The sequence below is a fragment of the Pseudorca crassidens genome, chromosome 9 (assembly GCF_039906515.1).
Source record: "Pseudorca crassidens isolate mPseCra1 chromosome 9, mPseCra1.hap1, whole genome shotgun sequence".
In the NCBI taxonomy this organism is placed as follows: domain Eukaryota; kingdom Metazoa; phylum Chordata; class Mammalia; order Artiodactyla; family Delphinidae; genus Pseudorca; species Pseudorca crassidens.
In genome coordinates this window covers 52,990,250-53,016,061 of record NC_090304.1, presented here as the reverse complement: position 1 = coordinate 53,016,061, position 25,812 = coordinate 52,990,250, and the positions used below count along the sequence as shown (strand labels likewise).

Below are 25,812 nucleotides of genomic sequence, written 5' to 3'. Positions count from 1 at the left end.
ATCTTGGTTCTTTTCCAGAACAGGGGAGAAAACCTTCTAATTTAATCCAACTCTGGCTCTTAGTAGCTCAGAGAAAAGTCTCTAATGAAAAGGGAAGAAGATAAAACCTTAGTGAGGTTGTTAACAATTTAGCATTACTGAGTCAGGTGGGAACTTTTAATTTGCTCACTAAAGAGAGCAACATGATCTCCAGGGTATGGAAGAACAAAGCTACTGCTAATAAAAAGCCCTCACGTTTGTTTAGCCCTTTATAGGTTACAGAGTGCTTTCATATCTCTCATCTCACTTGAGCCCCCAGCAACCTTGTCAGGCAGATGTAATTTATCTTAAGTTTTTAGAAGCAGAAACTAAGGCTTCGATGGCTTATACAACATGCCCCAAGTCACACAACTAGGAAATGGCAGAGCTAAGACTAATACCAAGGTATTCCTTGTGGAATTAATTAGGGCTTTTTCAAGATAAGAAAGAAATTTAACATACAATAGTTTAAGCAGGAAACAAACTTCTGGCTTAGGTAGCTGGCAAGGTATAAAAGATATTGTGGTTATCTCCTCAATATCTGTTCTCTTTTCTCTTGGAATCTCCCCTATTTGTTGTTCATTCTCTTCTCTCCCCTTCCATCCCTACTGTGAAGCCCATGTATTTTGGGGAAAACTGACCCAACCCTGTTTCAAGAAGAAGGGCTTAGGCTCAAGCTTAAACTAATCAGCATAATCCCACCTCCTGGCCACAGTTATTGGTTCAAGGACAGGCATGTGACAATATATGGACCAATGAGAAGCAAGGAGAGGTTTGCTAAGAGTTTCAGGGAAAGAATTTCCTGAATTTAATGAGAAAGTATCTGGAAAGAAATGTCTCCCACCAGATGTGAGGGGAATGGATACAACTTCCTTTTTACAACTATGTAGCAAACCAGCCTTAGAACAAAGATGACAAAGTGGATGGCAAACACGGTCTTTGGTAACATTACTAAAGTACTAGATCAACTATTTCTGAAGCCCAATACACCTCTAGACTTTGCAGTTTCATAAAGCATGAGCTATCTTGGTATACTTCATGGCAAGTAATAGAAAACAACTCAAATTAGCATAGACATTAAAAGGCTTCCTGTTACTTGCCTGTTTGCCATGGAGTCTACTAAGGTAACTGAAGGAATGGAAGGAAGAGCTGTAGAAACAAGGACTTCAGGGACTGGAATTCAGATCTCTGCGGCATCAGGACTTTCCCTCTGCATCTTGTACTTTAATTGTCTCATTCTTTTCTGCTGAAGACATGCCTGTTCCACTATGTGGCAAGTAAATGATCACCTGCCACCTCAGGGTATCAGAGAGAGTGCTGACAGGAAAGAGAGGCCTTTCAGACTGATTAATCTGAGGAGTACAAAGAGATTACGTACAAAGATATGGGTAGAAATACCACAAAGGATAATGTAATGCCCCAGGGCTAGAAACAGCCTGGTGGAGATCTCTTACCTCTCCAAAGCCTGAAGGGATGAGGGGAGGTAGCAGTTACTGGAATCAGAGACCAAAAAGCTGTGTGAAGAGGGTCATCTGACAGCAGTTGTGCCAAAGGATAAGTCAGATTGCGTCCCAACCTAAATCTCCTCCTTCCTCTAGTTATCTGCTGGTGTTCTCCATTGGCCGAACAGACTGGAAACAGACAAGAGGGAAGCCTGTGGATGAACTCCATACAGGTCAACCCCCTGAGGCAGAGTGGGCTGTAGAAGGGTGGAGGATAGATTTAGAGGGGCATATGGAAGACATCCAGTACACTAATGACAGCAGCCTCTGCAGAATGAGAGCATTTCTTTTTCACGTCATCTGAACGTCAACATATAAGTAATCCCTTACTCCCAAGAAATACTCTATAAAGAGAATACTGGGGAGAGGTTTATTATAAAACATAAGTATCACCGTGAGTGGGCAGAGTATTTAGATCCTACTTGGTTTTCCACTGACCTGTTTAATTTATGACATTAAATACAAGGCTAGGGCTATCATAAAGCAACTCAGATCAATGTAACAGTGTTATGATGGCAATCACATTACTTAGTAGTAGTACTACTAGATTAGAGCATTATTTTTATTACTGTTAAAACCATGTATTACTATTACTAAATTATAGCTTAATGGTTAGAAGTAGGACCTTTGCTCATAACAGCAAAACTGAAAACTGTAAGGTCGGATCTTAACAAACGGCACCACGAAACAGTGGAAAGCTTCAAGTGAGCTTTATTAGGGAGCGCTCCCGGGAGAGGTTCACTGGTCCGAGAGAAAGGGGGCCAGAGAAGTCGCGCCCGGGCGAGGGTTGGGCAACATTTTATAGGGGAAGAAGGGAAAGGTGTGTGGTGAATCTGGGAGGGCTCAGGGTATTCCTTATTTGGTGGTCTTTTCGGGTATCCTGGGGGACCGTTAGTCCCGCCCCTCGAAAGGCAGGAAGGCTGGGCTAGTTTCAAAGTCCCCAGGTCGGTTCCTGGAACTGGGTGGTCTGAAATGTCTCCAGGGCAGTTTCTGGAACTGGGTGGTCTGGAATGTCGCCAGGGCAGTTTCTGGAACTGGGTGGTCCGGAGAATTTCGTTCTGATGCAACCTGTGAATCTGATTGTGTTCCCCTGCCTCGGGCCAGTTGGCCTTACAAAAAGAACCTAAATTTTCTTGTTATGTTCTCACAGTGGAGTATTAATCAGGAATGAAAATAAAGTGACAACAAAACTTTAGTAACACAGAAAATCCTAGAAGATAACATAGATTATTAAAATCTTTTTATAAGAATAAAAAATAAGTAAAACAAACAATGTATGTGATGAAACACTCCTTCCCCTAAAGTAATGATAGAAACAAAATTCAAGAGGGTGGGTGTCTAAGGGGGAAGAAAGGGGATGGGATAGGAATGGAGAACACAGGAAGATGTAAGTTATTTGTTGTTAGCTTAGGTGGTAGATTCACGGATTTATTTTATTATTTTATTATTATTTTATTAGTACAGATAAATAAATGAAAATAAATAAATGAATAATAGGGCTCTGCACTGGACCAGTGATGACATACTGGGGATCATGTTTAATCCAATACTCTCTTCACCAAGAATAATGTTCATAACAGCTTTATTTGTAATAAAGAAAACCTGAAAATAAACCAAACTTCCAACCCAAATAACACCAAGTAAAGTGGTGAGTGACGGGGACTTCCCTGGTGGTGCAGTGTTTGGGAGTCTGCCTGCCAATGCAGGGGACACAGGTTCGAGCCCTGGTCCGGGAGGATCCCACATGCCATGGAGCAACTAAGCCCGTGCGCCACAACTACTGAGCCTGTGCTCTAGGGCCCGCGAGCCACAACTACTGAGACCGTGTGCCACAACTACTGAAGCCCAAGTGCCTAGAGCCCATGGTCCTCAAAAAGAGAAGAAGCCACCATGATGAGAAGCCCACTTGCCACAATGAAGAGTAGCCCCCACTCACTGCAACTAGAGAAAGCCTGTGTGCGGCAACAAAGACCAAACGCAGCCAAAAAAAAAAAAAAGAACAAAAAGTGGTGAATGGTTAAATAAAATCTGGTACATCCACACACTGGAATACTACTCAGCAAAAAAAGGGGCAAAAACTAGTGGTAAACACAATAACCTGGATGGATATCAAGGGCATTGTGCTTAGTGATAAAAGTTAATTTCAAAAGGCTACTTACTGCATGACTCCATTTAATAACATTCTCGAAATGACAAAATTATAGACATGGAGAACAAAGTGGTTGCCAGAAGCATGACAAGGTGGGGATAGGAATATTAATGGGTAGCATTAGGGAGTTTCTTTGTAGTCATGAACAGTTCTGTATCTTGAATGTGGTGATGGTTACACAAATATACATATGGGATAAAATTGCACAGAACTACACACACACACAAATGGCATATTATAATGATAAAGTATTCCAAGCATGTTGGTACAGACACATGAATGGAAAAAAAGATCAATGGAATGGAAAAGAGAGATCAGTTATGGATCTAAAATATAGAAATATATGTTTTCTATAGATATTTCAAATCAGTGACAAAAAAGATGGATTATTTAATAAAAATTGTCCTAAACAGATCAAAGATATATATAAGTAGGAAAAAAAAAGCAAAATAATTGAATTGCAAGGAGGAAGTATGAGATAATTTTTCTTTTCTTTTTTTTTTAATTAATAAATGTATTTATTTTTGGCTGTGTTGGGTCTTCATTGTGGTGTGCGGGCTTCTCATTGCAGTAGCTTCTCTGGTTGCGGAGCACCAGCTTTAGGCACGTGGGCTTCAGTAGTTGTGGCACACGGGCTCAGTAGTTGTGGCTCGTGGGCTCTAGAGCACAAGCTCAGTAGTTGTGGCTCATGGGCTTAGTTGCTCCGTGGCATGTGGGATCTTCCTGGACCAGGGCTCGAACCTGTGTCCCCTGCATTGGCAGGCGGATTCTTAACCTCTGCACCACCAGGGAAGTCCCAGTATGAGATAATTTTTCTTAAATAATCAAGGAGAAACTCCAAAAATATGAAGTAAAATATTTACATAGATGACTACATAAAAATTAAAAATAACACACAGTAAATAATACAATAAACAAAGTCAAAAGATAAATGACAAGCTGGAAAAAATGTTTGTAAGACATATGACAAACAGAAAATTGATTTTCTTGATATATAAAAAGAGCTCTTGCAATAAGAGACAACCAATATAAAAACGGGAAAAGACAAACAGAAGTTAACGACAATAAGCTAAAAAATGTCTGCAGTATATACATAATATGATGTGTAATCTCATTCATAATTTTAAAGATATAAAATAAAAGACTTTTAAAAAGTTTGATAATAAATTGTATTGGCCAAGGTTTAAGGAGAGAAAAGTGAACTGACATCTTAAAGGCCAGAAACCCTAAACCTTACAGGTAATTATCATTTCATTCATATGTTTATTCATTCAACAACTCACAATACTTAGCATCTACATGTGCCAGACATTTCTTGTACTGAATATGCAGCAGTGAATAAAATAGATAAAACCCCTGCCCTCATGAAGCTCACATTCATTTTGGGAAGGAATGAACAGGCATGCTGGGAGCAAGTTTTGTGGAAAGAGAGGAGGCAAGATGGGAGAGACATGGGTAAACTTTACCTATTTTTACATCTCTATATATGACTCTCTTCTCTCTCAATTGTCTGGCAATATCCCACGTATCAACTTCAGGGTTCATCTCTAATGAATCTTACTGCCTTCCTGACTACTTCCCACCCACCCCACATTGTAAAAAAATATTTTTTAAAATTATAAAACAGTATATAATATACTGTTATTTTTTACATTTCCTGCAATGTGTACAATTGTGCCATGGACATATCAGATGTTGGGTAAATGAATAAATGAATTTTTGTCAGAGCCAGCATGTGGAATAGGTAAGCAGTAGAGCTGTTATGAGAGAAAGCAGATGGCTTGCAGAGAGGGGGCAGGAGAACAGATGACCAGGTTGCTGCTCCTAGATGCAAAATACACCTCATATTAACTGTGTAATAAATGTGAATCATCAGTACTGTGTCAGCAAATATGACATCATTTTTAGTAGGTCATAGTGTAGATAAAAGAAGTAATTAAATACAGTAAAGGCAGTCTAACATGCACATGCATTTATTTTTCTTTTTTCACTATATTTCTTTTTTCTTTTTTTTTTTTTAATTGAAGTATAGTTGATTTACAATGTTGTGTTAGTTTCAGGTGTACGGCAAAGGGATTCAGTTATGCGTATATCTATCTACCTATTCTTTTTCAGATTCTTTTCCATTATATGTTATTACAAGATATTGAATATAGTTCCCTGTGCTATACGGTAGGTCCTTGTGTTTTATCTATTTTATATACAGTAGTTTGTATCTGTTAATCCCAAACTCCTAATTTATCCCTCTGCCCCTTCCCCTTTGGTAACCATAAATTTGTCTTCTATGTCTGTGAGTCTATTTCTGTTTTGTAAATCAGTTCATTTGTATCATTTTTTATTTCTTATTTTTTCCTTTTTTAAGTTGAAGTATAGTTAGTATCATTTTTTCAGATTCCACATATAAGTGTTATCATATGATATGTGTCTTTTTCTATCTGACTTAGTTCACTTAGTGTGATAATCTCTAGGTCCACCCATGTTGCTGCAAATGGCATTATTTCATTCTTTTTTATGGCTGAGTAATATTCCATTTCATATATATATATATATATATATATATATACATACACCACATCTTCTTTATCCATTCATCTGTCAATGAACATTTAGGTTGCTTCCATGTCTTGGCTATTGTAAATAGTCTGCTATGAACACTGAGGTGCATGTATCTTTTCAAATCAGAGTTTTCATCTTTTCCAGATATATGCCCAAGAGTGGGATTGCTGGACCATACAGTTTTTTAAGGAACATCCATACTGTTCTCCATAGTGGCTTTACCAATTTACATTCCCATCAACAGTGTAGGAGGGTTCCCTTTTCTCCACACCCTCTCCAGCATTTATTTGTATACTTCTTTATAATGACCATTCTGACCAGTGTGAGGTGATACCTCACTGAAGTTTCAATATGCATTTCTCCAATAATTAGTGATGCTAACATCTTTTCAGCACATGCATTTTTGTCTGTCTATTTGCAAACAAAAGTACTAATAGGTAAGGCTATAAACACAATGAAAATATATTTAATTAATAGCTAAATTAAACTAGTATTGGGTCAAAGAGTTACTTTTTAGGCTCTTCACCACCCTAACTTTAATTAACTAAAAGTCTTTTGAAGTAGAGCCTATTCAGTCTTTAGCATGTCATAAAACACAACATCCTTGTCTTAGCATGTCATAAAAGCCTTTTTTGTGTGTATACTTATAATTCAACATGCAGTAAAGAGAGATTGCAGAACATTCAGGAGTAAAAACTGAGAACAAGTGGAAAAAAAACATAATAAAAAGCCAGGATTGTAATGCTCAAATGACATGGTACTGGGAGCCTTAATGAATGCACTTTTCAAAGGTTAGACACCGCCAAACTCCCTCTTCATCAACAGGAGGTCAGGGAAATAGAGGAAGTAACATAAAAGGCAGACTTTAGAATAAAGACGTGATATAATTCAAGTCAGTGATTCATTATGGAAGAATTCCTGAGGGTCAAATGACTCATCATCGGTTTTAAGCAGTAAAATATTCCAATTCTTATTTTGGGCAACAAGTGCTTGCTCTACCCCTACTTGGAATCAGTACTGTAACAAAAAGTAGTAAGTAAAAAAATATTTTTAAAATATAAAAAGTTTTAAAATAAAACATGAGGGAGGGATTCTGCATCTGTGATGGGTAGAAACCAGAATCAATTCTGAAACTGTCCCCATCGCCGCTGAAGCCCAAGAGGTGGCTGTGCCCACGGCCGAAATGGACAGAATGCACTGCCAAGAATGGCATCCTGTGTGAGGACCAGCCTTTACCAATGTGTACCAAATTAGGCCAGATCCAACTTGGGAACAACAGCCCTCTTCTAAGTTAGTCTCATGTTGTCTGTTGCCGGTACCTATTCCCAGGGTCGCGGAAGGGGACAATGTTCCCCAACACATCTTGGCTGCTCCATGAGTTGGGGACTTGCTAGTTTCCACACTTTGGAGAGGATCTGTCAAGGCCTGCTGTTGCTGCTCTGTCATCAAGTCCCTTCCCCTGAGGGCACCTCAGCAAGATAGCATCAAGCTGGTTGTATTCTTCTACTCAAGATATCTTGATAACAGGGAGTGGAGTTGGGGGAAAGGATTTTCACTTAGCTATTAAATGGATATATTTTCTTTGTGTTAGTTGCCTGGCTGATGGACTGGGTGGATCAGGCATTCATACTCTCGGGTGGATTAAGGCACAAAATCTGTGGCAGGAGACAGCAGGGGACACTGTGGCTACACAAAACTTTTCTGCCCCACTGGCCTCTAGGTTTTCCATGTCTTACTCAAGTACTCTGCATTGTAATATTACTCAGCGTCATGCCTGTCTGCCCTATAATATAAAATGCTCAGCAGAGTCACATCCACATAGCCCCCAGCTCTTATTGTTCCCTGATCTAAATCCACGTTTCTACACCTATCCCAACTCTTCCTCCCACTCAGTCCAACAGTCAAAACAATCTTTCTTCCCCCTGAGCTCTCCAGTTGTCATGGTAACCAAAAGACAAGTGCAAAGAAAGAATCATGTAGCAAGGCTAGATGCAAAATTTGAGCTATTCTGAGGTGACTTGCTAAGACCACTTCATTTCTTTTCATCTTGAATGCATGTAATAAATAAACTACAGTCTGTGTGGTTAGTTTTAACTGTTTAACTTGATTAGTTAAAGAAAGGAGGTGGGGGGGACTGGTTCAACTTGTTTTAAAGAGGCATGTTGCCAACCTTTAAGGCAACTTGCTTTAATTGCTTCAGGTTTTTAAGGACCTCATGAAAAAAAACTTCAAATGGGACTCACCAATGAAATTAATGAAATTCCAGTCCAGACAAATAATATTCCACCTCTTGATGATAAAGACTGATTTAAGTAAAAGCAGGTAGTCCACAGCACTCCATCCTTGCTTACTTTGCTTTGATTAAGATCAAACATAGAAACAATTTCTCCAAGTATTCCATAACTACATATCATAGGGAGAAAGGACTGCTCTTGGGACAGAATTTATGCCAAATATTTGAAAAAGTATTTCATGAGGTCAATTATTATTTCCTTTAATGTAAAAGTCCATACACTAAAAAATAAGAATTGAGCACATGCTAATCTCTGCATTAACTTGTCTCTCTCTCTTGAGGTCCCTGTGGAAGATGTATGATGTTTTGATGCCCTCCCCGGGAAATTTTTTTTTTTTTTTTTTTTTTTTTTTTTTGCGGTACACGGGCCTCTCACTGTTGTGGCCTCTCCCGTTGGGGAGCACGGGCTCCAGACGCGCAGGCTCAGCGGCCATGGCTCACGGGCCTAGCCGCTCCGCGGCATGTGGGATCCTCCCGGACCGGGGCACGAACCCGCGTCCCCTGCATCGGCAGGACGACTCTCAACCACTGCACCACCAGGGAAGCCCTCCCTGGGAAATTTTGATGCTACTGTGCATTCAAGAGCTTAGGATAGTGTGGCCTCTGTCTCTTGCTCTCTCTTTTGGTGTCTCTGTTTCTGTCTCTCTCTCCTTGTTGTTACTTTTCCTGTCTTTAGCAGATATTGTTGGAGCCACTTCTTCCTTTTCTCATGCTGGCAGACCTCCACTTTTGAGTAGATTCCACCTTTCTGCCCAAGACTCTTCAGCTCCTGCACACTCCAGGAGGGAATGATGGCTGATCTAAAACACTCATGTGGTCTCATTCTCCTTGCCAGGGATTGATTAGGCATGTATCTAATTTGGGCAATTAGATATGAGTAGAAAGCTGCCAAGGACCTCTGGAAAAGGTTTCTCAGGCTAATAAAAATAGATACACAGTCCTTAACTGCTCTCAGACATTATTGGATCCAGATGTGATGACTGGAAATGAAGCAGTCCCTTACAACTATGAGGACAGGAGTGACATACTGAGGATGGCACAGTTCTGAGCCACTGAATGAATAAACCCTGCTGTGGTCCCAATGTAGAACTTCTAGTTATGGGAAACAGTACATTCCCCTAAGGTCATAACCAGTTGAGTTAAGGTTTCTTATTACTTGCAGCTGAAGCATTCTAACAAAATTTCTCACAAGTTTCTCATGGATAGCTAAGAAATGAACACACACTATCAAATTCTATCCAATTTGTAATAACCATTAGTATTAGAAATAATTGGGAGGGAGACATAAGAGGGAGTAGATATGGGGATATATGTACATGTATAGCTGATTCACTTTGTTATAAAGCAGAAACTAACACACCATTGTAAAGCAATTATACTCCAATAAAGATGTTAAAAAAATAATTAACACCAGAATAAAACTGACAATGGCTAAAATTACATACAGTAAAATTTGTTGTTTTCAGAGAATCAAATCTTCAAAGGATTTATCTATTCCCATTTTTAATTGTGGAAAAATTCAAGATAATTCAAAAGAATAGAAACTAGTATAATGAAGTCCCATGTACCTATCACTTAGCTTCAACAACTGTCAACTCAAGGTCAATTCTGTTTCATCTATACTCCCACCTACTCTCTCCATTTCTAGAATATTTTGAAGCAAATCTGGAGACCTCATATTATTTCATCAGGAAATACCTCTAGGATTAGCAAGTATCTCCAAGATATAAGGACTTGTAAATATATAACTAAAATAGCATTATCATACCTAAAATGAATAACTCATTATTAACATTAAATACCTGTCAATATTCAAATCTCCCAAGCTGCTTCATAATTTTGATGGTCAATTTGTTCAAATCAGATCAAACAAGGTGTGCAGATTAAATGTGATTCACATGTTTCTTAAGTCTGTTTTAATCTACAGTTTTCCCTCTCTCTATTTTTCCTTATAATTTATTTGTTTCTCAAAAAATACATTTAAAATAGCTACTCCAGAAAAATTAGATTTGTGGAAATAATGGCCACAAAAGAAAATTCAAAAAGACAGAGGTTATGGAAACATTTGATATGGATGAAAACTGATCAAATGAATCAAATCTTTGCTGTAAAATGTAAAGGAAGAAGAATTTATTTAAAAACAATTTTAGGAAAAATAAAAATGAGAGGAAAACTGGGAAGAAATAGTATAAAATATAAAATTTATCATGGCATTAAACCAGTGTGGTATAATTTACCCCATAAAATAGTTTCTTAATGAAAATTCATCAATATTGACCTAATTCTGATGAGATTCTTTACTCTCAAAATGTCCTCATGGTTGAAATAGTGGTGTTAAAATAGTATTAAAATAATGGAATCAGAATACTTAATACTTGTCTGTGAGATATCCAAGTGGAAATATTTGATGCGGTTGGGAGGCCAGAAGAGAGACAAAGGCTGCTGTCATTGATTTGAGAAACATGATCAATTAATTCATGACTGAAGCCACAGGAACACACAAAAAAATCATCCAGGAAAAATGTGAAAATTAAGAAAAGGGCTTCAAAAAGAACCCCAAAGAATATGCATTTAAATAATGGGCTATTAAAAGCCAGCAATGAAGATAGCAAAGGATGCCATAAATTGTGGTGTTTTGAATGCTGTGGCAGCCTAGAGAATGCACCTCCATACTTCAAACTATAGGGAAGGTAACCGACCGGGGCTCCCATTACTGGACTCTGAAATCTGCTGCTGTGTTTGCCACAGAACCATGCTAGGCATTGATCTAGATGTTGTATAAATGATGCTGATATGCTCATTAACTTTCCAGGAAACATGTTATAGTTTCTAAAGAGGTTAAGATGTACCCAGATCTTGAGCCATACCTTCTTTCCTCTATTTGTCACTTGTGGCAGCACTGCTAAATACCTACTGAATCTCATTTTTCTTTTTCCTTACCATTAGAAATTTGATTTCCTAGGAGTGGCTGTATAACATACTTCTAGCCAATGAGATGTAAGGGAAAGTCTACTGAAAGGAGCTCATGAGAAAGCAATTGCTTTTCCTGTATTAAAAAAAGATGGGTGGGCAAACTTCTCTAACAAATACCTTTAGCCCTTCACTTTTCACTCTTCTTCTTATCTAGAATTCAGATACAATGATAAGGTGGTTTAGTGATCTTTTAAACATAGTCTTTTTTTTTTAAGAGCAATTTTAGGTTCACAGTAAAATTCAGTGGAAGGTACGGAGATTCCCCAAATACCCCTGCCTCCACACATGCATAGCCGGCCTCTCTTACTATCAACATCCCCCACCAGAGTAGTAATTTGTTACAATTGATGAACTTAATCACCCAAAGTCCATAGTTTACATTACCTTTCACTCTTGGTGTTGTACGTTCTATGAGTTTGGACAAACGTATAATGACATGTATCCATGGTTACAGTATTGTATGCAATAGTTTCACTGCACTATAAACCCTTGTGCTCTCATCCTTCTCTCCCCACTAACTCCTAGCAAACCACAGTCTCTTTACTCTCTCCATAGTTTTGCCTTTTCCAGAATGTCATACAGTTGGAATCATACTGGCTTTTCAGACTGGCTTCTTTTCAGACTGGCTTCTCTTACTTAGTAATATGCACTTAAGTTTCCTCCATGTCTTTTCATGGCTTGATAGCTCATTTTTTAGCAGTGAATAATAGAGTTGACCCTTGGACAACACAGATTTGAATTGTGAGGGTAAATTTATACATGGATTTTTTTCCAGAAAATACACACAGTACTATATGATACATGGTTAAATCTGGGATGTGGAACCACAGATACACAGGGCCAACTATGGGGCTCAAGCATCTGTGGATTTTAGTAACTGGGGCAAGTCCTGGAACCAATCCCCTGTGGATATCATGGGACAACTGTACTACATGGTCTGGATGTACCACAGTGTTTTTATCCATTCACCTACTGAAGGACATCTTGGTTGCTTCCAAGGTCTGGCAATTATGAATAAAGCTGCTATAAACATCCATGTGCAGGTTTTTGTGTGGGCATTAGTTTTCACCTCCTTTGGGTAAATACCAAGGAACATGATTGCTGGATTTGATAGTAAGCATATGTCTAGTTTCATAAGAAACTGCCAAACTAGGGCCTTCCCTGGTGGCGCAGTGGTTACGAATCTGCCTGCCAATGCAAGGGACATGGGTTCGAGCCCTGGCTCCGGGAAGATCCCACGTGCCGCAGAGCAACTAAGCCCGTGCACCACAACTACTGAGCCTGAGCTCTAGAGCCCGCAAGTCACAACTACTGAGCCCACGTGCCACAACTACTGAGCCCACGTGCCACAACTACTGAAGCCTGCACGCCTAGAGCCTGTGCTCCACAAGAGAAGCCACTGCAATGAGAAGCCCGCGCACCGCAACGAAGAGTAGCCCACGCTCACCGCAACTAGAGAAAGCCCGTACACAGCAACGAAGACCCAACACAGCCAAAAATTAATTAATTAATTAATTAAAAAATAGAAACTGCCAAACTATCTTCCAAAGCAGCTGTACTATTTTGCATTCCTACCAGCAATGAATGAGAGTTCCTGTTGCTCCACATCCTTGTCAGAATTTGGTATTGTCAGTGTTCTGAATTTTGGCCACTCTACTATGTATGTAGTGGTATCTCATTGTATTTTAATTTGCATTTTCATGATGACATATTATGTGGAGCACCTTTTCATATGCTTGTGTATCTTCTTTGGTGAGGTGTCTTTTAAGGTCTTTGGTCCATTTTTTAAAACAGGTCGTTCATTTTCTTATTGTTGAGTTTTAAGAATATGTTGTATATTTTGGATAACAGTCCTTTATCAGCATGTCTTTTGCAATATTTTCTCCCAGTCTGTGTGTTGTCTTTTTATTCTCTTAACAGTGTCTTTCACAGAGTAGAAATTTTTAATTTTAATGAAGTCCAGCTTACCAATTCTTTCCTTCATGGATTGTGCCTTTGGTGTTGTATCTAAAAAGTTATCACCAAACTAAGGTCATTTGTGGTGGTAAGGTGTCGGGGCAGAGGAAGTGCCTGTAGTCCTAAGATTAGGTATCAGTCTTTTAATGTGCCTGTGCCTCTGGAGTCTGAACTTGACAAGTACTTCTTAGTCCTCCCCCAACCCTTAGGTGGGACAGGATGGCTAGAGTAGGCTGGAGTTGGGTATTTCCCTTTCCCCAGGTCAGTTAGGCTCTGATAAAAGCCCAGCAGATTAGACTCTGGTTAAATAGTTTCTCCTGAGGGCAGACCTTGTTAAGAAGAGATGCTCTGGCATATTCAAAATGGTTACTTTCCCCCTTGCCCTGCCAGAAGCACAAGGGTTTTTCTCCAGTATTCACTGTGAGAACCTGGTCAAGCGCCTGGAGGTGAAACTGACAAAAGTGTAGGACCCTGCCCCCAACCATATAACTGGGTCCCCCTTGAAGTTTTTGACTCACAAACTTGTCCACAGTAAGCCTCTCTCCAGCAATTCATCAATTACAGTTTAGGTTTTCCGACCCTTGCACTGGCTCCTGAGGTTTCTGCTTGTGGGTTTCTGCTCCAGTAAGTTTGTGATTCTTTTTATAGGCCTGTGTCTTCGGGCAGCAGTTTGCACTGTGACTTCACTTCTCTGATGGATCCAAGAAGAGTTGTTGACCTTTTTTCAATTTGTTCAGCTTTTTACTTGTTATTAGGATACAGTGGTGATTTCCAAGCTCCTTACATGCCAGACCAGAAACTGGAAGTCAATAGTCATCTTTTGACCATGAAAATGTGGGCCACATGTTATGCATGACAGAGAAGGAGATAAAAGGAGGCTGGTCATTAACGATGTCTTTGACTTACTGCACTTGGATTTCCTTCCTAGGTGCTTCTTGTTATTTGGAAAATAAAAGTACACCTCTCGGGCTTCCCTGGTGGTGCAGTGGTTGAGAATCTGCCTGCCAATGCAGGGGACACGGGTTCGAGCCCTGGTCTGGGAAGATCCCACATGCCGCGGAGCAACTGGGCCCTTGAGCCACAACTACTGAGCCTGCGCGTCTGGAGCCTGTGCTCCACAACAAGAGAGGCCGAGATAGTGAGAGGCCCGCGCACCGCGATGAAGACTGGCCCCCGCTCGCCGCAACTAGAGAAAGCCCTCACGCAGAAACGAAGACCCAACACAGACAAAAATAAATAAATAAAAAAAAAAAAAAAAAAAAAGTACACGTCTCTTTGGTTAAGCCACTGTAGTGTGGTTTTCATTACAGGTAGCTGAATACAATCATAACTGATACATTTTTTGGCCATTTCACTCCTCACTGATATTCCTAAATAAAAAGTGGGCAGAAAAATTAAATATCATATATGATATATAACTTGTTCCAACTTGTAACTCATATAGAATTTTTTAAAACAATGAACTCCACAGAAAATAATATCTTTTAGTCTTCCCTTTACCAAACAATTGGGTTTTTTTCCCCTCTGTTGCTCTGAGTCCAGAATGTGTCATTTTCTTCTAATCCTAGAAATTTCTAGGATATTTCAGGCTGAGGACATCACATCATCATAAAATCATAGCTTCTCTTCCAGAGTCCAGAGCTGACTACAACTAATTCAATTTCCCTTTGTCTACAATATACCATACTGCCTGCATATCACAATATAAGGTAGATCTTGGATTTCATCAGGAAATGAAACAAAGTTAAGTATAGAAAATTGACTACTGGCTACCAGTTCTTTCACTGAATAAACAGAACACCAAAAAAATATATTTATAGGAAAACAAGTTACCATACATTTTATAATCATCTACATGCACTTTATAGCATCCACAGCACACTTTTTATAAAATAGAAAACAACATATTATTTCAAAATGAGCTATTGGGTATGCAGAAAATGAACACAAACTGGGGAAATAAAGGTTTAGAACTGAAATAAATATAAGATACTTCATAATTTTTGAAGCTTAGAATGACCCATTAAGTGGCTCTAGGTAAAGAATACTACAACATCAGTAAAAGTGGAAGGTTATTTTTGACCTTTCAAAGTGTTAACATTCTTCTTTCAAGAGGAAAAAAAAAATTTCTTTCCTGTTGGTCTTTGGATATGCTGCAATGTGAAGCTGGCAAATACTTGCTTATAAAAGAGGAAGTCATTCATGTCACAGGAGTACAGGGACTTTGACTTGTTCACCACACTCTCTCTCCAATGCCTGGAAGAGTACATGGCACAATAGAGGTGCATGATATAACACTGCTGAATAAATAAATCAAAATTAGGATATTTCAGAAAGAACTGAGAAAGGTGACTGACAGATGGTAAAGAACTTGTTTAAAAAAAGGAAGAGAAAATGAATCAATTTGAAGGCTTTTTTATTGTTGTTCTGTTTAGGTTCTCCTTTCCCCTTCTTCCAGTAACAGAACGCTGCCCTTCCTTCGAGGAGCTGTTCCTCCTTCATTATCCATTTTATGTGATTCTTCTGGAGTGATCAATCATATTACCCTATGGCCATAGGGGTGGTGGGCGCAGAACACAATCTGGGCCAATTATTTCCAGAAACTTATATCTACTGAAGCAGAGAAATAAATCCTCTCTTTCCTTTTGGGGTTGCTAGCTGGGATGACATTTGCCAGAAGCTGTGTGTAGCCATACTGTCTTCTTCTGAAGCGTTAAGTAGGAGAGCCTGGGGTATGGGTCAGGGGGCAGAGGGTAAAGTTGAAAAATGGAGACAGAGTCTTCGTGTCAGGATCCAGGGGTGCTTGAAACTAGCTCCACTCCTGCCTTTCTCAGGTACATAAGCTGATAAGTTCCATTTTTTTTCATTGTGGTAAAATATAAATAACATAAAATTTACTATTTTAACCATATTTAAGTATACAGTTCAGTGGCATTATGTACTTTCACACTGTTGTGCAAAAATTGTTTTCTACTTAAACTATATTAAGGTTGTTTTTGTCCTCTGTAATCAAAAGACATGGTTTTTCCCCCTCTTTTTATTATTCTATTTTAAGAGTTCTCTATATAGTCTCGATATCAGTTCTTTATCAGAATACATATTTTGAGAACATTTTCTCCCAGTCTGTAGCTTACCTAATTATTTTCTTAAGGCTGTCTTTGGATAAGCAGATGTTTTCATTTTGATGACAACTAATTTATCAATTTTATCTTTTTCTGATTAATGCTTTCTCTATCCTAAGAAACCTTTTCCTATTCCCAAGTTGCAAAGATATTCTACTTTGTTTTCTTCTAGAAGCTTTATAGCTTTAGCTTTTTGTTTAGGTCTATAATCTATCTAAAATTAATCTGGTGTGAGATAGGGGTCGAGGTTGACTTTTTTTTTTTTTCCAGATGGATATTTAGTTGTTTCAACATAATATTTTGAAGAAACTTTTTTTTCTCATTTGCTTATTTTAGTGCTTTTGTTGAAAATCAAGTGACTCAGAGTCTGTTTCTGGTCTCTTGAGGCAGTTACATTGATTTATTTGTCTCTCAGAATGCTGGTACCACACACTCTTCTGGTTGCTATAGCTTTATAGTAAGTCTTGAAAGCAGAAAGTGTAAGTTCTCCAAATTATTCCTTCTCCAAAAGAGTTTAAACTAACTCTTCAACTTATTAGATATTATTTTTCTATTGTTAGATAATAATTTCCACCTAATAAACATTATTAGATATTATTATTAGGTATATAGCTGCAGACCCTGGAATTCAAAAAGAATATGTCTTCTTTGTTGTGCTTGTTACTTACTTCAGAGATATTTATTCCATGTCAGTATGATAAAAGAGGCTTGATATTTGTCATTTTGAGCTTTCAACATCCAAATATTCTTCTTACTTTGTTAATTTTGCCTAAAAGTCATATCCCCTTTCCCTAACTCCTATTTATTCTTCAGTTCCAAGCTATGCTATAAAATGAAACCATTTACACTTGCTTAAAAAATAAAATATTTAGGAATATATTTAAGACTTATAAGACCTCTACACTGAAAACTATATAACACTGCTGAGAGAAATTAAAGAAACCCTTAAAAATAAAGAGATACACCATTTTCATGGATTGGAAAACTCAATATTGTTAAAATGTCAGTTATCCCCAAACTGATGTAGAGATTTAACACAATTCCAATCACAGTCTCAGTAGGCTTTTTTTTTTTTCTTGGTAGAAATTCACAAGCTTATTCTAAAATTTACATGGAAATGCAAGGGAAAATTCAATGAACATTGAAAAATAAGGACAAAGTTGGAGAAGTTAGGCTACCTGATTTCAAGACTTACTATGCATAGCTATTCCTTCCCCTAGGATACCTTCCATGGCCCTTCCAGTCTGGGTTAAGTGCCTCTCTTCTGCACTCCCTCAGTATTCTGAACTACAGTCATCAAAACACTTACCACAGTGCATTTCAATGATGTGTTATTTGTCTGTGCTCCCCACCTTAGATTTCATAAGGGCATGGACGAAGATCTATCTGGTTTACCACTGAATCTGCACCACCTAGAAGGGTGCCCGCACACTACAGACATGCAAGTATTTGCTGCATTAAGTTGAACTTCAATAATTTTTGTAAAAAAAGTTAATATTTTAAAAGAAAATTCATAAAGGTCATCTTTTGCCTGAGAACTATTTACACAGGTGGCCAGGACTTGTTTACCTGACTTGGTTTTAAAAGATATTAATATCACCATGACAAAATTAAATAGATTAAGATCATGCAATTCAATTCATAAAAAATTCAATCAACCCTTTGGAAATCAAATGTCCTAAACATTTATAGTATATTGCCCAGTAATTGTACTCCCAAGAAGTTAGATGTATGGAATAATGCAGAAGGCAAAAACAGCTTTATGCACAAAAATGTTCATTGTTATTGTTATTTATTAAAGAAAAATGGAGATAAGCTAAGAGTCATACAAAATGAGATTCATTTAAAAAATAACATGGTATGGGCTTCCCTGGTGGCTCAGTGGTTGAGAGTCCGCCTGCCGATGCAGGGGATACGGGTTTGTGCCCCGGTCCGGGAAGATCCCACATGCCGCGGAGCGGCTGGGCCCGTGAGCCATGGCCGCTGAGTCTACGCGTCTGGAGCCTGTGCTCCGCAACGGGAGAGGCCACAACAGTGAGAGGCCCATATACCGCAAAAAAAATAAAGAAAGAAATAAAAAATAACATGGTAGATCAACTTGATGTAATATTTTACAGCCAAAAGATGATTATCAAAATAAGATAATATTTCTTAAAATGGCAGACTAGGGTTTTTTTTTAAATTAATCTTCCTGCTATAACTAAATAACAAAGCTCAGTTAATAGTTTTTCACCTTCTTTTAAATCACAGAAGAAACATGACAAGCCAACAAGAAATTACTAGGCCAAAAGTGAAGGGAAAAGGTCATCCCAGAGAGGTAACTGGAAATGTGGTTTTTTCCCTGAAAGCATTTGTCAATCCTTAAAATTTTGTACCTTAAATTAAAAACTCTTTCGGGCAAGAAAGGCAGAAAGTAAAGCCCAGGGTCTGCAAAAGATTGAGAGGCTCATAGAAGAAACTTCTCACAATATGTTGGAACTTTACACCCAGAGTGAGGATAAACTAGGAGAGAAATATCTTATGCAGAATTACACTTTATGTAGGGTCATAAGAGCGCCAGAGAATTATAAGCCTTAAAGTAGCTGAACTCCAAGGAACTTAGCAGAAGCAAGTGCAAATCCTTTCTAGATAAAAGTACTTTCCTTGCAAGTCTAAATTTATTCTCACAAATAATTGATCAAATATAATGTCCAACACAAACACAAGGCTCACAAAGAAACTAGAGTCTATGAGCAAGAATTAGCAAAAACAATAGACAAGAGAAACAGATCCACAAAGATTTCAGATATTGAAAAACTATGCTGATTATAGATAAGGAAAAAACAAGTTTGAAGATCTCTATAGAGAATAGAAACCATAAAAAGTGCTATAATAAAGTTGCAAAAGAATCTAAAAGAATTCTAGAAATAAAAAATACAGTAACTGAAATTAAAACCCCGAAGGTGTTGGTGAACACATCCAGGTACTAGGATGGTGATGGTGGCACACCCTGGGAGGGAATGGAAGCTCCACGCCACCCCCTCTCCCCATACTTTGGCCTATGTATCTCTTCCATTTGGCTGTTCTTGAGCTGGAGGAGGAGAAGGCCATGTGAAGACAGGTGCAGAGGTTGAAGTAATTCAGCCATAAGCTAAGGAACACTTAGCGCCACCAGAAGCTGAAAGTGGCAAGGAAGCATTCTCCCCTAGAACCTTCAGAGACAGCATCGCCTTACTGACACTTCAGTTTGGACTTCTGGCTTTCAAACTCTAATAAATTTCTGTTGTGTCAAGTCAAACACACACACACACACACACACACACACACACACACACACACACACACACACACACACACACACACACACACACACACACACACACACACACACACACACACACACACACACACCCCCCCCCACCCAAAAGGTCAAATCCCTGCTCTGAAAAGATCGCTCTTGGCCTTGGCTACACATTTGAAACACCTGGGAGAGCTTAAAACAAAAAACAAGCAAGCAAAAAACCACTAATTGGGCTTCCCTGGTGGCGCAGTGGTTGAGGGTCCGCCTGCCGATGCGGGGGGACGCGGGTTCGTGCCCCGGTCCGGGAGGATCCCGCATACCGCGGAGCGGCTGGGCCTGTGAGCCATGGCCGCTGGGCCTGCACGTCTGGAGCCTGTGCTCCGCAATGGGAGGGGCCGCAGCAGTGAGAGGCCCGCGTACCGAAAAAAAAACAAAAACAAAACAAAACAAAAAAACCCCACTAATTACCATGCTCCAACCCAGATCAGTTGAATTAGAATCTTAGGGAGTAAGACACAGGAGTCGGTTCCTTAAAATGCTATACATCCAGGGTTTGGATCCATTACTCTGGATCAGGAATGGACAAACGGTGGCTCAGAGGCCAAATCTGGTCTGCCACATGTTTTTGTAAATAAAGTTTTATTGGAATACATGCATATACACAAAACCCAAGGCCCATCCAGTTTAGAAGATTGCATTCTGATGAAAAGAAAATTAGGAAATTAGAAAAAGAAAAATAATAAAGATTAGAGTGGAAATTAATGAAATAATGAATAGAAGAGCAATAGAGAAAATCAACGAAACTAGAAGTTAGTTCTTTGAAAACAGCAACAAAATTGACAAACCTTTAGTTAGACGGACCGGGGCGGCGGGGGGGTGGGGGGGTTGTGGGGGGGTGGCGGGGAAACAGACTTTAAGTAGTAGAATCAGAAATAAAAGAAGGGACATTAGCACTGACTTTACAGAAAATAAATAAACAGGATTATAAAGGAGTACTATAAACAATTTTATGCCTACAAATTAGATAACCTTGGTAAAATGGACAAATTCCTACAATGACACAAACTACTGAAATAGACTCAAGAAGAAATAGATAAATGAATAGACCTATAACAAGTGGAGAGATTGAGTCAATAATTTAAGTACCCACAAACTCCAGACCCAGATGGCTTCACCACTGAATTCTACTAAAAGTTTAAAGAATTAATGCCAATTCTTCACAAACTCTTCCAAAAATTAGAAGAGGACAGAACACTTCTCATTTCATTTTACTACGCCAGTATTACTCTGATACCAAAACCAGAAAAACACATCACGAGAAAACTATAGACCAATATCTATTATGAATATGGTCAAATTAATCCTCAACAAATACTAGCAAGCCAAATGCAGCAACATATAAAAACAATGATATACCGTGACCAAGCAAGATGCAAGTTTGGTCCAACTTCCCAAAATCAATTAATGTAATACTTCACATCAATATAATAAAAAACCAAAACTTACATGAACATCTCAATAGATACAGAAGAGTGACAAAATCCAACGCTCTTTCATGATAAAAACACTCAACAAACTAGAAACAGAAGGGAACTTCGCCAATATAATAAAGAATATCCACACAATAAAACTCCAGAGTTAACATTATACTTACTGATGAGAGGCTGAATGTTTTCCCCCTAAGGTCAGGAATGAGACAAGGATGTCTGCTCTTGCCACTTCTATTCAGCCTTGTACTGGAGGTTCTAGGCAGGGCAAATAGGCAAGAAAAAGAAATAAAAGTCATTCAGATTGGAAAGGAAGAAGTAAAATGATCTATTCACAGATGACATGCTAGTGTATATGGAAAATCCTAGGAAATTCACTAAAAAATGATTAGAACTAAAAAAAGTTCAGCAAGTTTTCAAGATACAATAAGTATACAAAAACCAATTGTATTTCTATACATTTGCATGAACTACTGAAAAATGAAATTAAGAAAACAATTCCATTTACAATTGCATCCAAAAGAATAAAGTATTTAGGAATAAATTTAATGAAAAAAGTGCAAAAATTATACTCTGAAAGCCACAAAACACTGTTGAAAGATATTAGAGAAGATCTATAATTGGAAAAATACCACATGTTCATGGATCAGAAGACTTAACCTTGTTAAGACAAGGATACTCCCCAGTCTGATCTACAGATTCAACGCAATCCCAATCCCAATTCCAGCTGGCTTCTTTGTAGAAATTGACAAAATTCTTGTAAAATTTATATAGAATTGTAAGGGACCTAGAATAGCCAAAATAGTCTTGAGAAAGAAGAACAAAGTGGGAGTCATACTTCCTGATTTCAAATCTTTTTTCTTTTTTAATATTGGAGCATAGTTGATTTACAATGTTGTGTTAGTTTCAGGTGTACAGCAAATTGATTCAGCTATACATATACATGTATCTATTCTTTTTCAGATTCTTTTCCCATGTAAGTTATTACAGAATATTGACCAGAGTTCCCTGTGCTATACAGTAGGTCCTTGTTGATTATCTATTTTATATATAGTAGTGTCTATGTGTTAATCCCAACCTCCTAATTTATCCCTCCTGATTTCAAATCTTGATACAAAGTAACAGTAATCTAGGGACTTCCCTGGTGGTCCAGTGATTAACACTCCGAGCTTCCAATGCAGGGGGTGCGGGTTCAATCCCTGGTCGGGGAACTAAGATCCCAGATGCCACATTGTGTGGCCAAAAAAAAAAAGTAATAGTAATCTAGACAATGTGGTACTAGCACAAGGATAGACATATAGATCAATGGACTAGAATTGAGAGTCCAGAAATAAACCCATATGTCTATAGCCAACTAATTTTCAACAAGAATGCCAAAACCATCCAATAAGGAAAGAATAGAACAAATGGTCCTGGGACAATTGAATAGCCATATGCAGAAGAATGAGGTTAGATCCCTTCCTAACACCATATATAAAAATTAACTCAAAAGGTATCAAGGACCTAAATGTAAGAGCTAGAACTATAAAAACTCTTAGAAGAAAATAAAGGGAAAATCTCTACAACCTAAGATTTGGCAGAGGATTCTTAGATATGACACCAAAATTATCAGCAACAACAACAAAAATAAACCAGACTTCCTCAAAACAAAAAACGTTTGTTCTTCAAAGGACACTGAAAAGAATATGGGGAATTCCCTGGCAGTTCAGTGGTTAGGACTCAGCACTCTCACTGCTGAAGGCCCAGGCTCAATCCCTGTCAGGGAACTAAGATCCCACAATCCACATGGCCAAAAAAAAAAAACCCCAGAGAAATAGAGATACTTAAAAAAAAAAAAAAAAAAGAATATGAAAAGACAACCCATAGAATGAAGGGGTATATTTGTAAATCATATATCTGAATTGTTTCAGGGCTTATGTCCAGAAATATAAAGAAATCTTACAACTCAATAACTTAAAAACATTTTTTTAAATGGGCAAAGGATCTGAATAGACATTTCTCCCAAGAAGATGTACAAATGACCAATAAGTACATGAAAAGATTCTCAACATTATTAGTCTTTAGGGAAATGCAAATCAAAACCACAATGAGATACCACTTCACACTCACTAAAATGGCTAGAATCAAACAGTGAGATAATAACAAGTGTTGGAAAATCTGTGGAGAAATTGGAACCTGGATACACTGCTGGTGTGAATGTAAATGGTGCAGCTCCTGTGGAAAATAGTCTGGCTGTTTCTCAAATGATTAAACATAGAAGTTACCACATGATCCAGGAAATCCACTCTTAGGTATATAAGTAAGGGAAACGAAAACATATTTTACACAAAACTGTACGTGAATGTTTATAGCAGCATTATTCATAATAGCCAAAGGCAGAAACAACCCAAATGTCCACCAATGGACAAACAGATCAACAAAATGTTGTAAACCTACATATTGGAATATTATTTAACTATAGAAAGGAATGAAAGACTGATACATCTACAACATGAATGAACTTTGAAAACACTATGATAAGTGAAAGAAGTTAGTCACAAAAGACCCCATATTATTTGATTCTATTTATATGAAATGTTCAGAACAGGGAAATCTATAGAGATAGAAAGTAGATTAGTGATTGCTTAGGCCTGGGAGTGGGAGATAGGGCGACAGGGGTCTGATAGCTAAAGGGCGTAAGATTTCTTTTTGAGGTGATGAAAATGTTCTAAAATTGACTGTGGTGATGTTTGTACATATCTGTGAACATAACAAAAAACAGTAAATTGTATACATTAAACGGGCAAATTGTTTGGTATGTGAATTATATCTCAATAAAGCTGTTTTTACCTTGCTTCACCCTAATCCCAGGTGTGCTCTGCATCTTTTCCCTCTTACACAAAGAAAACCACTTTTTATTTGTTGCTGTTGTATCCCCTGTCTCAGCAGAGGGTTTTTGTTGTTGTTTTTTTAAAATTCACTAATTTACTTATTTGGCCACACCAGGTCTTAGTTGCTGCACACGGGATCTTTGTTGCCACGTGCAGGATCTTTAGTTGTGGCATGCGGGCTCTAGTTCCCTGACCAGGGAACGAACCCAGGCCCCCTGCACTGGGAACGTGGAGTCTCAACCACGGGACCACCAGGGAAGTCCCTCAGTGGATATTTTAAGTAAGGGAGCTAAAAGTAGAAAGTTGCTTGCAAGATACTCATTTCCTTTCCTGACCTTTTTTTTTTTTTAAATACAGCATTCATTAGAGTTTATGACAAGTATCTTTGGGAACAACAAGAAGAGAAAATACGTCTCTTTTCAGAGTGATCATAAGCAAAATGATAGAATGACAGATTTCCTCAAATTTTAAAGTTTTAAAATAGGAAGGTAATGAGACCTGAGCTCTGCTTGGTGCAGCATTTCAAGGAACTGGCAGGATTTTAGAGGAGATGGCCATGTGCCTAGACAGAGGCTTTGGAGTTCATAGCCTCAGCCAACTTTCCTGGCCATACCTGAATGGTATGCAAGGAGAAAGCTGTCAGAGTTCCAGAGACCACTATGACCCTGGACAATACAGATGTTAGCAGAAACCTTGATGAACTAGAGCTATCTGCTCTCTTTCCCCAGTACCGTTTAAAGCCTGGGCTGGAGATGAGAATCCCTGATATTGATGAAAATTTAATTTCTTGCTACCTTAACAGAATGAGAAGTTTGAGTATCTTAATTCAATTTTTTTTTTTTTTTTTTTTTTTTTGCGGTACGCAGGCCTCTCACTGTTGTGGCCTTTCCCGTTGCGGAGCACAGGCTCCGGACGCGCAGGCTCAGCGGCCATGGCTCACAGGCCCAGCCGCTTTGCGGCATGTGGGATCTTCCCGGACCAGGGCACGAACCCGCGTCCCCTGCATCGGCAGGTGGACTCTCAACCACTGCACCACCAGGGAAGCCCCTTAATTCAATTTTTAAAGACAATAAATAAAAGGTATATATTAGGATCAAGAGAGCTATTCTCTTTCATAACCGCAGTTAGGGTTGCCAGATTTAGCAAATAAAAATGCAGGACACCCTGGGCAAATTCCAACAGAAATGAAAGCTTCTGAGCTTCCCTGACTAGGAAAACTATTATACTCCCACTTCTGGACATACTTAGATACCATTCTTGTATTTGATGAGTTCTGGGTCCTCTTGGTTACCCTTCAATTCCTAAGCAACAAGCTGGAGATGCTGGGCAGTTTCTGGTAACCAGTTTATGTCTGTCATGATCTTGCTGATAAAATTGAAGGCTGGTTGACTCTGGTATTGAATTAGAACTTGTATTTCTCCCATCTTTTATACTTGCCCTATATAGTTATATCTCTTGAAAGTTCTGTTGACTTAGTAGTGTTTCTCAGAATAGAAATAGAATTGTCTTATAAAAACCACTGCTTAATCAAATTTAATATGTATATAAATCATCACTGGATCTTGTTAAAATTCAGATTCTGATTCAGTAGATTGGGATGGGGCCT

General features: G+C 38.5%; 1 pseudogene; it reads right to left on the bottom strand.

The window, feature by feature from the left end:
• The window catches only part of LOC137230606 (anaphase-promoting complex subunit 13 pseudogene), a 69,595-nt pseudogene that overhangs the window by 41,576 nt on the left and 2,207 nt on the right, over window positions 1-25,812 (bottom strand).